The following is a 16,034-nucleotide window of genomic DNA, read 5'->3' on the forward strand; positions in this document are numbered from 1 at the left end:
GGTTTAGTCAAATCATTAATTAACAATTTATTGAACCAGTTTTTTTTTTTATGTACAGTACAATGCTATGAATGAGGGGACCAGAACTTCAAACATGACAGAAACTTTATTGCTTTGATTTCCTCTTCTGAGTTAGTTTAATATTTTTTCTGAGGCTGCCAAGATACGGTTAGAAAGATGTTTTCATGGGACAGTGGCCTATTTGTCCATTGTTATGGTTTGGATGTGAGTTGTCCCTGAAAAACTCACATGTGAGACAATGCAGGTAGGTTCAGAGGAGAAATGATTGGGTTGTAAGAGTCTTAACCCAGTCAGTCCCTGATGGGGTTCATTGAAGTGGCAGGGTGTGGCTGGAGGTGGGAATTGGGGCGTGGCTAGGGGTATATGTTTGTATCTGAAGAGTGGAGTCTCTGCTTCCTGATCACCGTGATGTGAGCTGCTTCCCTCCACCACTCTCCCGCCATGATGTTCAGCCTCACCTGGAGCCCCAAGGAATGGAGCTGACCTTCTATGGTCTAAGACCTCTGAAACCATAAACCCCCAAATAAACCTTTCCTCCTCTATAATTGTGCCTGTCAGATCTTTAGTCACAGTAGAGGAAAGCTGACTAAAACATCCATCTTGTGCTGTCATAATAAGACACAAAAGGCAGGGTGCTTTGTATGTACAGGTTAATCTGCCCACAGTTCTGGTGGATGGAGCGTCGGAACAGCATTGTGCCAGCACCCCGGGAGAGCCCCCAACTGGGTCACAAAAGGCAGAGAAGTGGAAAGGAAGTGCTATAACCGGCTCTGTGGAGCATGTTGTGAGACCTGAAAGGATGCCTGTGGGGAAGCATGAACCTCTCCTGAAGACCCGCTCACACCCCACCAGGCCACACTGCCAAAGGCTCACCACCCGTCAACCTCCACACACCAGGACCACGCGTTCGGCACACGCGCCTTTGGAGGACCGGCCGCCGCCCAGTGCCTGTCACCCTGCGTGTGTTGTCTCCCATCCCAGGCTCGGCTTTCTCATCTGATATCAGGGCCTCTGTGGCGGAGAATCTCTGATTTCCCGTCAGGCCTAGTGTTCTCTGGTTTTACTGAAGCCCAGTCGCTCATTTTGGATCCCCGATGCCTGGAGAGTGTAATTAGGACTCTCTGCATGTTCTTGATGTTTCACGTTCAGGGTTATGAGGACAGCATCGCGCTGTGAAGACGCGGGGAGGAGGTCTCCCTCCTCTGAGGTTAACACACAGCACGATAGTTCTAATCGGGTGGGCCACCTAGAAGACCCTCTGTACTTCCAGAGCGTGGGGCTAGAGGACAGTGCACAGACCCGGGGACTGCAAGGAGAAAGGTACGAGACCAAATTCAGGTTATAACCCAAGGAAAGTGCAGCTCAGGAATGAGATCCAGTGACATTTAGTTCTTTGTGGAGAAAGAGATTTTCCGTCAGAAATATCAACGTTTATATCCTCTTTCACTACTTCAGAACTGAATGCCTTGAGTAAATTATTTCAACTTTCTGAACATCAGTTTTTTTCAGGTTAAAACTGAAATAACCATACCCAGCCGGCCGAGAAGCATCTGCGGCGACCAAGCCTGCTCTAATGCCTGACCAGCGGCTCTGATCAGTGCCTCGGGCACCACCTCGCTCAGGCTCGCTCTGGGCAAGGAAACAAAAGAAGGAAAGAAAGAGAAGCTTCTCTCGAAAGATATGCACTCACTTGGGAGACAGAAACACTCCATGATCAGGTAACATTTAAGACGGATCATGGACAGGCTGTGTGTTGTGTAGATTTTAGGCATTTTGATTCATCACAGCTTATTAGAATGTGCCCACAAACCTTTGCAGCCCAGATATATTATTCCCCCCTTTTTTGTTTGATTGAACCCAGGGGTGATTAACCACTGAGCCTCATCCCAGCCATTTTTATTTTGAGACAGAGTCTCACTAAGTTGCTTTAGGCCTTGCTTTGAACTTGTGATCTCCTGCCTCAGCCTCCCAAGCTGCTGGGATTACAGGCGTGAGCCACTGTACCTGGCAATACATTATTTCTTAATTACTTTTAGTCATACCTAAAATTGAAATTTTATTTCACAAGTATCCTTCACATATATTATTTTGTTTAAAGCACAAGACCACACCATAATGAAAACAAGATACTTATTATCTTCTCCATGTTGTAGTTAAGGAAACTGAAATTTAGATGGGTCAAGGGACTCATTCAAAATTTCCTAACTAGAAGGCAGCGGTCCGGTACCTGAATTTCCAGTTTATCTCTCGTGAGCCCATTTCTTTCCCCCATCCCAGACGTGCAGCGACTTCACACCACTGAATGACCTTGTGCAGGCCCCGCTCCACTGTGTATAAACTGAGGTCGCAGAAAACAAAGCCAGCATTTCCTAAGCCATTTCCAGAACAGGAACCTGCTTTTTTTTTTTTTTTCTTTCCCTACATATTCTTCATTATGCTCCAGACTTAATTGCTTCTTGTGACTCTGTTCCTAATGACTTTTTATCAGACTGGGTGAGCCAACAGGCCTGACCTGAGGGGCCTCCCCTCCTCCGGGCCCACGCCCCTTGTGACACCTGCCTGTGTTCTGCTCAGTGTTCCTTCCTAGACCTTCGTAGTCTGCCCTACACCCATCAGACTGCCTCCAAAGGGAGGGTCACAGTGAAGGTGCTGATGAAACCAGTCTCGTTCTGCCTCACAGACCCGTGGCATGGCGAATATAAGCTCCTCCTGTGCAAGGTGTTGGAGCTCCTCCGTGACTTGGGTCCCTCCTAACACTCTGTCCACCTTAACCCTCAATGGCTCCCAAAGCTCGTTATCTGATTCCCAAGTGAAACCCCTGAATGAACGTATTCCCCTCACCATTTCCTCTAGGGTAAGTGACTTTGAAGCCAGGGCTCATGCATCCTGAACTCAGTCAAGATCTCTTGCCCCTGAGACAGATCCCCACATGCCATGCTCCTCTGTGGTGACAGTGGCGGCAGAGTTGGCCCTACCACGGAAAGGCTATACATATATATGCCTTTAATTAATACACCCTCCAAGGAGAATTTATGAATTTACACTCTGTCAAAGTGCCTGGAAGTACCTATTTCTATTATTTTTATACATTGTCACTTGTACTTTTAATATTATCCATCCTTTAAAAAAAAAAAACCTCACCATTACGAAAGGTCAAAAATGATAGGAGTTCCCTAATTACTAGGGAAACTGATCATCTTTTCATTTGATTATTTTTTTTTTTCATTTATAGTTTCTCTTCTGGAAATTTCTTGTCAATATCCCTTTAAATGGGACGGCATTTTGCCTTATTGCTACATGAGAATGACTTACATATTCTGAGTATTTATAATATCTATTTCTAACTCCATCTCTCTCAAGGTACATCAGTGGATTCTTCAAGTTCACCACTTGATTTTGTATTTTGTTTATGGGTCTTTTGTGAACCTGAAGCCATTAATATTTCTGTAGCAGAGAGATCATTATTTTTCTTTCTGATTATTTTATGAGTTGCTTAGTAAGCTTTGTCTACCCTGAATTTCTCCTATATTTCTTTCACTATTGATTATAAACCCATATGAACTGTGTGGTACAATATGAAGTAAAAGTTCTCTTACCCAAATACCTGCCTGTCCCAACACTAATAATTTAATTACTCGTCTATTTCTCACTGATTTGATATAACAACTTTTGAAATATCAAATTCTCCATCAAAGACTCTGCTGTGGGGTTTGCCAGCACCCTACCTGCTGGAAAATCAGAACCAGAATATTTCTGCCTGATAGGGGACCCTCAATGGGAGGTCTGTGCTCAAAAAATCCTCATGGGTCTCACCGAGAGTCACAAATGTACAGTGCTCAAGAGTCAACTTTTACTTTCTTCCCTCATCTACAGATACAGGACCCACATGACGGCCTGTAGGGTCTGCCTGCCAAGTGCCATTCCTTCCTCCTTACCTGTCACAGGGTTTTCCCTCAATTTACTTTTTCATATCTGATCCTATATGGTCTATGCTTCTTAGAGGTTTAGACTTGGTAGGAATGTCACTGGGAATAGTCTGAGGGATAGAACGTAGCCTGAGAACAGGATCATCGCTACCTGGCCAACAAAGAAGGGAGGAGCCCACCTGTTGTTTGAGGAGCAGAGAGGCCTGGAATACCTGGAGCCTGGATTGCTGAAGAGTTCATGCTGGAAAAAAGCGTCCTTGCATCCTTGTAGGTGTGATTATTTGAGAATTTGAAACATAGGGGAACAAGTCCTCCAATAATAAATAAGTATAAATGTGGATTTATAATTGCTGCTGTATTGAAGTCCTACAGAGAATGAATGAGACACTAAGAAGGTTAACCAAGAGTTAAAGATTAAGTGTGAGAGCCAATTTGCTCTCAGTCGCTCACACTGGAACCCTTAACTCTGAGGCAAAAGAGCAGTCACACTGAGAAGCAGTCTCAAAATCTCAGTCACAGGTCCAAAGGCTTTTAAGTGCTCAATAACGTAAGCTCCATTTGTGCACATCAGGGAAAATGGAAAACCTGGCCCCCTGAAAATGAGAAAAAGACATCTACACAGGGGACCCTGAGAATTTTTACTTTGCAGATAACCTTGACCTCAAATAATTAGAGGTTTCACAGGTGGCTTACCCTACTCTATTAAGAATTAATATTCTCCATTAAAGAAAGATATTTCAAGACTTCTCCTGACCAGGCAGTAAGAGCTCCTTTAGAGGAGTTTCTCTCTCCTCTTTGGCATCTATGTCCATAGTTAAGGTCAAATCTCAGCATAATTTAGAAAACATGTGGGGCCTAGTAAAGGAGTAGATTATACAACAGTGATGCTCACTTTTTAAAATATTTTTATTTATTCTAATTAGTTGTACATGATAGTAGAATGCATTTATACATTTTCATAGATCATGGAGATAATCTCTCATTTTTCTGATTTTACATGTTGTAGGATCACATCAGTCATGCAGTCATATGTGTATATGAGCAATAATGTCTGTTTCACTCTACTATCCTTCACTTTTTAAAAATTTAATTTTTTTTTAAAAATTTTTACAGACTGCATTTTGATTTCATTGTACACAATTGGGGTACATCATTTTATTTCTATGGTTGTACAAGATGTAGATTCATACCATTCATGTAATCATATATGTACATAGGGTAATGATGTCTGTCTCATTCCACCATTTTTCATATCCCCCCTCTCTCTCATTTCCCTCTGTGTAATCTAAAGTTCCTCCATTCTTCTCTCACCCCCCCCCATTATGTATCATCATCCACTTATCACTTATTCGGTCTTTGGTTTTTTGGGGACTGGTTTATTCCACTTAGTATGATATTCTCCAATTCCATCCATTTACCTGCAAATGCCATAATTTTATTCTTCTTTATGGCTGAATAATTCTATTGTGTATATATACCACAGTTTCTTTATCCATTCTTCTATTGAAGGGCATCTAGGTTGGTTCCACAATTTAACTATTGTGAATTGAGCTGCTATAAACATCGATGTGGCTGTGTTACTGTAGTATGCCAATTTTAAGTCCTTTGGGTATAAACCAAGGAGTGGGATAACTGGGTCAAAAGGTGGGTCCATTCCAAGTTTTCTGAGGATTCTCCACACTGCTTTCCAGAGTGGCTGCACCAATTTGCAACTCCACCAGCAATGTAAAAGCGTGCCTTTCTCCCCATATCCACGCCAACATCTATTATTGCTTGTGTTCTTGATAATAGCCATTCTAATTGGAGGATGAAATCTTAGGGTTGTTTTAATTTGCATTTCTCTAATTACTAGAGATGTTGAATACTTTTTCATATATTATCCTTCACTTTTGAAGGACAGTTTTGTAAGACAGCCAGGGATCCAGGGTTGAAACTTTGTTTCCTTCAGCACTCTGAGGTTATCCCTACATTGTTTTTCAGCAACCAGGTTTTCTGACAATAGAAGTGTGTATAATTGTATTAGGGATCCATTGTACGTGAAGGGATATTCCCTTCTTGCTGCTTTAAACAATTTCTTGTCTTTGGCTTTCAACCCTTCAACCATGATGTGCCTTTCTGCATGTGAGCTTCTCTGAGTTTACCCTGCTTGGAGTTTGTGGAGGTTCTTAGACATTGGCAGTCTTATCCTTTACAAAATGGAAGCAGTTTTTGGTCTTTACTTCTTCAAATCATCTTTCCATCTCTTTCTCGCTCTCGGATCCCACAATGCATCTGCTTGATGATGTGGGTGGGTGCTGCAGGGTTGGTGGCCTTAGTCCTCTTCCTTTCTGAGTCTCAGACGGGTTCCTTCAGTTGTACTATCCTCCAGTTCGTTAACTTTTTTGACTTCTGCTTTCTCAAATCTTCTTTTGAATTCCTTTACTGAATTTTGCATTTTGGTTATTATAATTCTCAGCTTCAGAATTTCTTTATTATTCCTTTTCATGTTCTCTTTACTGATATTTGAACTTTTTTCCTAAATTGTTTACTTAACTTCATTATGCTTTCTTTTAATGAGTCAAGCATTTGCATGACAAGTGTTTGAAAATCTGTCTATTAAAATGGACTTTCTCAGGGATAGTTTCTATGAGTTTATTTTTTTTTCCTTTGGGTAGACCCTGTCTTCCTGTTTCTTTGTATGCCTTGTGACTTTTTTTTTATTGAAAACTCGCTGTTAGGGTCCTCTAATGTGGTAGTTCTGTAGATCCACTTTTCACCTTTTGCCAGAGCTTTCTGCTTTTGTTGTTGTTTTGATTGTTACAAAGCATCTCTATGCCAGAGGCAGACCAAGATGCAAATTGAAGCTCCCCTCAGTTCTTTCCTAGGCCTGGGCTTTGCCCTGAGCATGCAAAATAACTTTAAATTTCATATGTGTGGTTATCTGTGAACATCCTACTCTCAAATGTGTGGATTTCAAAAGAGAAAATGAGAAAAATGAAGGAGAAACAAGACCCTCTGGCTGCGGGTCCTTTAAGTCCCCCGAAGTTGCAACATCCAGATTTGTAAAAATGATGCACCTGAGATCAGAAGCAGCAATCAGGGATCAGAGCGCCCTTCCTGTCCTTCAGAGAACGGAGTCCTCTTATTCCCTTCCTGGCTCCTGCCAACTGTGTGCAAACTGCTCTTTGAATATGTATACAGCTGCCTGCGTAGGGCTGGAGATGGAGGATGTGTAGCTAACACCATATTAAGATCTGGAATTGACCAAAATTAACCACAATTTACCATCCAAACCTTCCCCCAGAAGTTCCAAGCCTTCAACAGACTTGAGCTCCAAAATAATTCCAGCTGAGAGATTTTTCTTACTGCAGCTGACTTGCTGAGAAGGTAGCTTCCTGGTGCTTCCTACTCTGTCAGTCTCCCTCTTAACTCCACATTTGGTTTATATTTAAGCTTTTAATAGTTTTGTCACTGTTGTGAAAAATATTCTTTTTCATAATAGGTCATTTTCATTCGTTGCACTGTATTTGGGTGATCTGTTTACTTGTCTCCACCATATTAAATTCCTTGAGATGGAGGACTACACTTGAATTATTCACCAGTGAATCTCCATTGCTGAGTGCAATGTTTGGCACATAATTGGAACTTCATATGCCTTTGTTTGATCAGTCATTCAATAAAATTATGACCGAATTATGTGGCACCAAAACCCATCATTCCACCATTAGAAGGAAAACCAAGTATTCATATTTTTACCATATTTTGTCCAGTCTTTGTAACTAATCCTTTAGCCAAAGGGGAAATTGAGTACTAAATAATGAAGTCAAAGCCACATGCTCTACAAGGCATTTATCTTTGAACATAATAAAAATAGTTCTGACCCTTCCCGTTGGACACTGTGACAGGATGGCTGTAAGGAATTAGCTGCGATGTTTTCATGCTTGCCGTCCCCTAGACGGGACAAATATTTCATGGAAATGCCCACCGTGACATCACTGACCCTTATCTTCACTTTCAAATTCTTCTTTTAAGACTTGGTTCAATTACCACTGCCATATTAACCCCAAGAGATTCTATTAGTCTACTAAGCATCAAGGAAATGCTTACTCTTCTGCAAATACAGGCAATTAGAAAGTGCATGCTTACTGCTGATATAAACATGGATGTTTATATACTTTCGCTAGTTTCTTTGCATGCATGAAATATTTCATTTTTAATGAAACAGAAAAATCATCAAGTAAAGTTAAGTGTAACAAAACCATGTGAAATGAAATAAATTATAATGAAATGATGCAAAGTGAAATGTGTTAAGGGCTCTACATCCCCAGGCTTAACTCCGTCACTGTCCGTCACCTCCAGGGTAGAGAATCCAGGAATGAAGACAGTTAAGAACAAACGTACTTAACTGTAGTGAACATTGATAATATGCCAAGCACTGCACCATATATTTTAATTATTCATAACTTAAAGTAGTAAGTGACCATCACAATGATGGCCTCCATTCCTAGAGCTCCTTCCATGTGTGCGGCATTCTGCATGTGACATTTCATGTGGGTCTCACCCATTATAGGTGACAGGTGACATTTCATGGCTAAACGGAACCTTCAGGATGTTCATTCACTTGCTCAGGATAATTCAGCTCACAATGTTCAAAACTGAGCATGCAATCTGTAATCTGGGTCATTCTAATCCTAATTCTCCAGACTCTAAAAGTCTTCTGTTATACTCTTTTCTTTTTGGCTAAAGGACTAAACTATACCGCAAAAATCTATAAATTTAGGCTCTATGCAAATATTCATCCTTGCTGTGGTCGGGCAATTCAGTTTCCTTATGAGAAAAAATAATAATAATGGGATTATTATGAAAATTATAAATAAATGGTACTGATTTTATGTAATATAGCAGATCCCCATGAAGGGCTTTTCATTGTTTGTATATTGCTGCTTTTCTTGTTGCTGTATTTTTAGATTTTTCACTTAATTTTGAAATTTCATTTCAGATGCAATGGAAGGAAAAATCATGGAGCACTTACTTCGTGGTAGGTTTTCACTTATGTGCCAGAGATTTGAAATAGATGAGGCTCTGCCGCCATCGACAACCCACCCCCGGGTTTCTTTTTGGTCATTTTGCTTTTTCTTTAAAAAGGTTTTTATTAGTATGTGATAATTATACATGATAGTGGGGTTCATTTTGACATGATCGCACGTGCATGGAATGTAATCTGCTTCACTTCATTACCCAGCGCTTCCTCTTCCCCCACCGCCCCTTTCCCCTTCCTCTACTATCACCCTTCTATTTATTTATTGTTTTTTAATTGGTGCTTTATAGATATACGACAGATGAATGGATGAAGACAATGTTATTGTGATCTTTTCAACCATGTTAAGATTTTAATAACTAGTTGAATTTTAAGAGGCTGCCATGTAAATTTTGGTGACAAGAAAGGAAGCCTTTGGCGATGTGGATAGGCAGGACCTTTGGCATTGCAGGTTTGCCTGGCTGGAAGTATGTTGCTGACAGTCAATAAAAATAGCATGATTCCACTGAAGCACAAAATAGTTGCCATTCTCTGTTCCCTGCTCTTTCCTAACCACGGCTGGATAATTGCACAAACAAAACCTATCGTAGTACTGGAAGGGAAAGTTGAGTCATTTTCCCAGAAAGTAAAACAAATCGAGAGGTTGCAAAAGAACAGAGAAAATGGAATAGAAAAAATAATTGGTGGGAATCCTGAATAAACATCCCAAGCACAGACCTGAAAGACTTCAATTCTCAGAGAGAAAGAGCCCCCCTAAATCTGTGGACAGTGGGTGCCAAGACCCACACACCTACGTCTGCACTCTGGCTGGCAGAATTCTGGGGACCTCCAAGACGCCTCGCTCCAAGTCATCCCTATTTGCAATGACATGATCCTTTTCATAGAAGGAGCTACAGTCTGTCAGAAAATTGGAGCAGATAAGCAAATTCAGCAAGTATTAGGATACAAAATCAATAGTTGTTCTATACAAAAATAGGGAATTTACCGAGAAAGAAACCAGGAAAGTACTTCCGTTCACAATAGTTTCAAAAAACAAATAAAGTATAAGGAATAAACCTTACTAAGGAGGTGAAATACCCTACAGTGAAAAGCACAGGACGCTGAAGAAAGAGACTGAAGAAGACACAAGATGGAAAGACCTCATGCGCTCACAGATAGGCAAAATTAATATTGCTAGAATGGCCGGATTTCAAAAACCATACATAAATTCAATGTGATCCCTACCAAAACAACATTTATATTCACAAAACTAAAAAAAAAAAAACAAAATCGAAAACAAAAACAAAAAAAAAATAGTCCTAAAATTCGTTTAGAAGAAAAGAAAACAACACACTCGCAAAAGCAACCCTAAGTAAGAAAGCAACGCTGAAGACATGAAGCACCCGGTTTTAAATCATACTACAGAGCTACAGCAAAGGAGCCTCACAGCACTGGCAGCAAGCAGACAAGGAGACCAAGAGAACACAATAGAAGACACAGAGGCAGACCCACACAATCATCCGACTCTGACAAAGTTACCGAAAGCATGCACTGGAGAAAGAAAGACAGCATCCTTAGTTTCTTTATTCTTTTGTTTTGTTTTGTTTTGTTTTGAGTGGGGAGGGGTACCGGGGTTTAAACCCAGGGGCACTCAATCACTGATCAGTGACACCGAGTCTCTAAATAAAATACAAAATGGTTAACAAATGGTTCTGGGGAAACTGGATATCCACATGTAGAAGAATGAAACTAGATCCTTATCTCTCACCCTGTACAAAAGTCAACACAAAATGGATCAAAGATCTAAGACCAGAAATGTTTCAATTACTAGAATAAAAATTTAGGAAGAGTTCATCACACAGACACAGGAAAGAACTTCCTATAAAGTAGGACCCCTACAGCTCAGGAAATATGAAGAAGTGTCAATGAATGGAATAACATCAAATTTAAAAGATTCAGCACAGCCAAGGAAACCACAAAGTGAAGACAACCCACAGAATGAGAGCAGGTCTTTGCCAGCTACTCTTCTTATGGAGGATCGATATCTAAAATATATAAAGAACTCAAAAAAGACAACATTGAAAAAATCAAATAACCCAGTCAATAAATGAGCAAATGAACTGAACAGACAATGTCTGAAGAGAAGAAATATAGACAGGTGTGGTGACACGTGCCTGTAATCCGAGCAGTTTGGGAGGCTGAGGCAGGAGGATCTTGATTTCAAGGTCAGCCTCAGCAATTCCACAAGGCCCTGAGCAACCTAGTGAGACTCTGTCTCAAAACAAAATTTAAAAACATTAAAATTAAAAAGGGAGTCTGGGGATGTAGCTCAGTGATGAAGCATCCCTGGGTTCAATCTCCAATACCAAAAAAAAAGAAGAGAAGAAGAAAAGCAGGAGGAAGAGATGAAGCTGGAAGAGGAGAGGGAGGAGGAGGAGGAGGAGGACCAGGAGAGGTGGTAGTGGTAGAGGTAGTATAGTACTGGGAAGAGAAGGGACCCACAATTATTTGAAAATGCAAATCGAAACTACACTGAAAGCCCACCTCCCCCAGTCAGAAGGGCAGCCATCAAGAATACAAATAGCAATCCTGGGAGAAAGCAGAGAGACAGGAACTCTCACATGCTGCCGTCGGAAAAGAAAATTGGTACGAGATCAATATGAAGTTTCCTCAAAAAGCTAAAAGCAGAGCTACCGTATTATCCAACTGTACCACTCCTTGGTACTTGGTCCAAAAAATTAAGAGTTAACCTACTTCAGAGATACATGCAGACCCACATTTATCACAGCACAATTTACCGTAGCCACATTAGCGGATCAGGCTAGATGTTCGTCAGGAGATGAATGGATAAAGAAAACGTGGCATATACACCCAACAGGATTTATTCAGCCACTAGGAAGAACAAAATTGCCAGGTGTGGTGGCACACTCCTGTAATCCCAGCCACTCAGGAGGCTGAGGCAGGAGGATGGTGAGTTCAAAACCGGTCTCAGTGAAAGAGAGGTGCTACGCAATTTGGTGAGACCTTGTCTCTAAATAAAATACAAAATAGGGCTGGGGATGTGGCTCAGTGGTTGAGTGCCCCTGAGTTCAATCCCTGGTGCAAAGAAAAAAAAAAAAAAAGAAAGAAAGAAAGAACAACAACAAAATTATATATTTGCAGGAAAATGGATGGAACTGGACACGATATGTATTTGAGAAAAGTAAGTCAGACTCAGGAAAGTATCATGTTTTCTCTTCTATGTGGAAGCTGGAGGGGAAAAACAAGGCAAGAAGGAAGCCATGAGAGTAGAGGGGAGACTATTAGGCAGAGGAAGGGATGAGGGGCCGGGGCGGGTGGGGAGGCCTCGGGAGTGACATGGATCACATCACAGTCTATGTATATACAAATACGCCACCATGAAACCCACCCTTCTATATAAATAATATGCACCAATAATAGGTAGATGATAGATAGACAGATAGATAAGACAGAGAAAGAGTCCTCTGTTCCTTCTACAATGATGCCCCAGTTCACAGATATAACAGATTTTACTCTTGCGATTAGGTTGTTACCAGGCAAAGTTAACACTGCAATAGTGAGGGCATCTCCTGGGCTTGATCTACGGGCAGGAGCCCTTTGACAGTCAAATGTTCTCTGGCAGGCCTCAAGATGAAAGAGGACTGAGGTCACCGACAGCCAGAGGAAAGGGTGCTAAGACCACAAGGCACCAAATCCAAGTGACCTTGAAGAGTGCCCCACTCCCCATAAACTCCAGATAAGAACTCAGCTGGCTGGCACTTGGATGTCAGCCTTCTGATACTGTGAGCAGAGAAGAGAGCCAGCCCTGGGAGACTCCTGACCTGGAATGCCCTGACATTCAAACAGCTCTCCTTTGAAGCCCCTAAGTTCATGGAAATTTGTGGTGAGGTCTTGGGAAAGAGTGCCACGACCCTGAAGCTAGACAGAAGAGCTTGCCAGCTTCCAAAGAGAAGGGATGGAGAGTGGCCACGCACAGGATCAAGAACGTCACGAGACTGGACTTCGTGCCAATATTGGTGGAGTCCAGGAGACATGGAGCAGTGACTTTCCGATGCCAATGATAGAATTATTTCAGATTAAGAATCAGATGAGAAAAAATCATCATGGACCATCTCAAATACTTTTTATCCAGTGCATCCATCATCAGGAAAGTAACAGGAAATGTTACTTGCGCCCAAGCTCAGGAGAGAGAATTTATTGTGAGTCGGGCACAGGGAATCCCCAGGGTGAAGGACAGGGAAGATCCAAGTTGATGGATGAACCTGGACAGCATCTAGGCAGATTGGAAAGAGATCAAGGCTGTGAGAAAGATTCTTTCAAAGGAGATGAAATTGACAGATTTCCTAATGGGTTGAACGTTTTGAGAGATTTTTACAAGGGTAGAATCTAAGGCAGAATTAGTAATATTTTTAAAGTCTGCAAACAGGCAAACCAAACAAAAAATATTAGAGGAAAATAAAATAAAAGATAGGAAAAGAAAACATCATCTCAGAGAGGACATGGTGTATATGATAAAGTACCGGGGCATCAGCTGTTCATGTCTGGATAGCAATGACACATAAATACGCATGCCAGCCCTGGGATGGGAGTTGAGCACGTGACAGGAGGGTCAAAGTCAGGGATGTGAAAGCAATTGCTCTCCTTCTGTTGTGAGGAGAAGGAGCAGGCAGCTGTGCTCACGGGTCATGCAGACGTGAGAACCAGGCGCACACAGGCCACTGGTAGCTGCTGCAGAGGGGTGGCGGGTAGGAGTGGTCTGTGGGGCCTCATTTTCTCTAACAGGCCTTGGGGAGCTGCAGGACTTGGTAAATTAAACACACACTTCAACAAAGATAAATATAGAAATGAACTGAGAGGAAGGAGGAGAGGGAGGGAGGAGAGGAGGGGTGGGGAGGCCGGTTGCTCAGAGGCCCGCCTTCCTGATTCAGTGCGCTCTCCTCCTGGGTCTTCTCTGTTCCCAGGAGACAGGAAACATTTCCATAACCACAGACTGGCAAACCCTTAATTGAGGGGCCAAAGGACGGCCTGTCTCGCTTCATCTTCTGACACAGATTCTAGTCTTCTTGAGACAAGCTGGGGAACTGAAGGGTGTGGTCTACGAAGAAACCACTTGCTTAAAATATCAGGGTAGCAGCAGAGGTGGGGGGAAGGTGCTGCATTAAGGAAGAGAGGCCTCACCAACGTCCTCGTGTTTGTCTTCAGATCTGTCAGCATCAGAGCATAAGGGGACTTGACTGAAGATGCTACAGTGGGCATTTTCTTGCCAGAACGCGTAATCTTCTAGCATGACGACTTCGGCAGTCACACACGTCAGGAAGCTGTGCTAGCCAAGACAAGGACATTCTGGGGAGAACTCTGGCTCGATAGGGTTGTGGAGGAAAGAGGAAAGAAGTGCAAGGAGGACCCTGCTTCCAGGGAAACCTGGAGGGAAGAAGAATACCTGGGGACCAAGTCGTATTCAGGTGGGAGAGTCAAGAGGCTTAATGAAGAGTGTGACTTTCAAATCCAGTGATGGTGGGTTTGCTGGCTAAACTGTGCCTGGTGATCTTGGGCAAATAAAAGGCTTCACTTTCCAGATTTACTGTTACCTTCTCTGTGAAATGAAAAGACCAAGTTATACCTTATGAGATCGTAAAGATTAGGAACTTTGGTATAAAAAACCTAATGCACCTGGAAGGTATTCAACACATATCATTCCACATGTGGGCACACTCACATGCACAGGCACCTGCATACACCTGCGTGTGTGTGAGTGTATGTGTGCACACACACACACAAAGAGAACTTCTTTTGTCTCTTTCTGCTCTGCTTCTGTATGTCTTGAAATGTCTGTCTCCACTGCCTCTTATTGCCTCATACACAGCATAGATGTGTTGCACTAATTCAGAAACAGATCAGTACAGGTGAAATAAGCTGGATCTTATTCATTTCATTTGACAATGGCTTCCTAGTAATAGCAGTGCCCTTTAAAAACTGAACTTCACTTTACAAAAATTGTCCACATCTAATCACCTCTTACTCTGGGGGATATGTAACATTGTCCCATTTCACAAACGAGTTATAGGTGAGAACAAGTCACCCACCATTTAACTACAAGTGCCATGTAAAACCATAATCCAGACTCATCTGAATTGCTCAGTACATCTGGAAATAGTAATATACCTTGATAGTATGGACATTGTTGAAGTTAGAAACTTAAAGTTGATTGGGTTATGCTGAAAATGCTGCTGTCAAAAGTGAACTGAGGGTCTGAGGCCATCGCGGAGCAAGCGAGCCAGTCAGCCAGCCTGGGACACCATGGCTGAGCCTGCCTGCCTGCCCCCTTACTGCTGAGGAACACTACACTTGCCTCTGTGCTGACTCAGCACACCCTTGCTGGGGCTCTCCAGCTTCTTTGGAGGCTGGTGCAGGCATTTTGAATTATTCCTGAGGCCTTGGCCATCATCATTGGAAGGGCAGTTCCCTTCCTGAGACACCTATGAGAGACTGGAGGCCCTTTGACAGGACTCAGGATTCAAGAAGAGGAGGTATTGAGAGACTTGAGACCAACTCAGAGCTGCCACGTGAGTCTCTCCCACTGGGTGAGACTCCCCAGAAGGGGCAGTAGTCCCGAAACGCAGGGAACTTCATGGAGTAGAGTGGCCCAGTGAGACTCCCCTGCTGGAGCCATGAACATGGACAACTGGGAGCATTGTAGAGGAGAGCTGCCCAGTGAGAGACTGACTCTCAGGGTGAGGCTCCCTGGCCAAGGAGGTAGGTCCGGACCCCTGGGAACATTGCAAAGGAGGGCTACACAGCCCAGCCGGAGTTCTGGACCGAAGGGAACTTCTGCCCAGTGAGACTTCCACACCTGGTGAGTCTTCCCCACTGGAGAAAACAAGGGAAGAAAGTGTCTCAAACAAACCTAATGCTACAGCAATAGAATTCAATGCCATGACAGAAGAAAGGGAGTTCAGAATGTACATGATTAAAATGATCCTAGAAGCAAACAGTGAGATAAGAGAGCAAATACAGGTAATGAATGATCATGCCAATAAACAGTTAAAAGAGCAAATGCAGGAAGCAAAAGA

This window comes from Sciurus vulgaris (assembly GCF_902686455.1).
Source record: "Sciurus vulgaris genome assembly, chromosome: 1".
NCBI classification, from domain to species: Eukaryota; Metazoa; Chordata; class Mammalia; order Rodentia; family Sciuridae; genus Sciurus; species Sciurus vulgaris.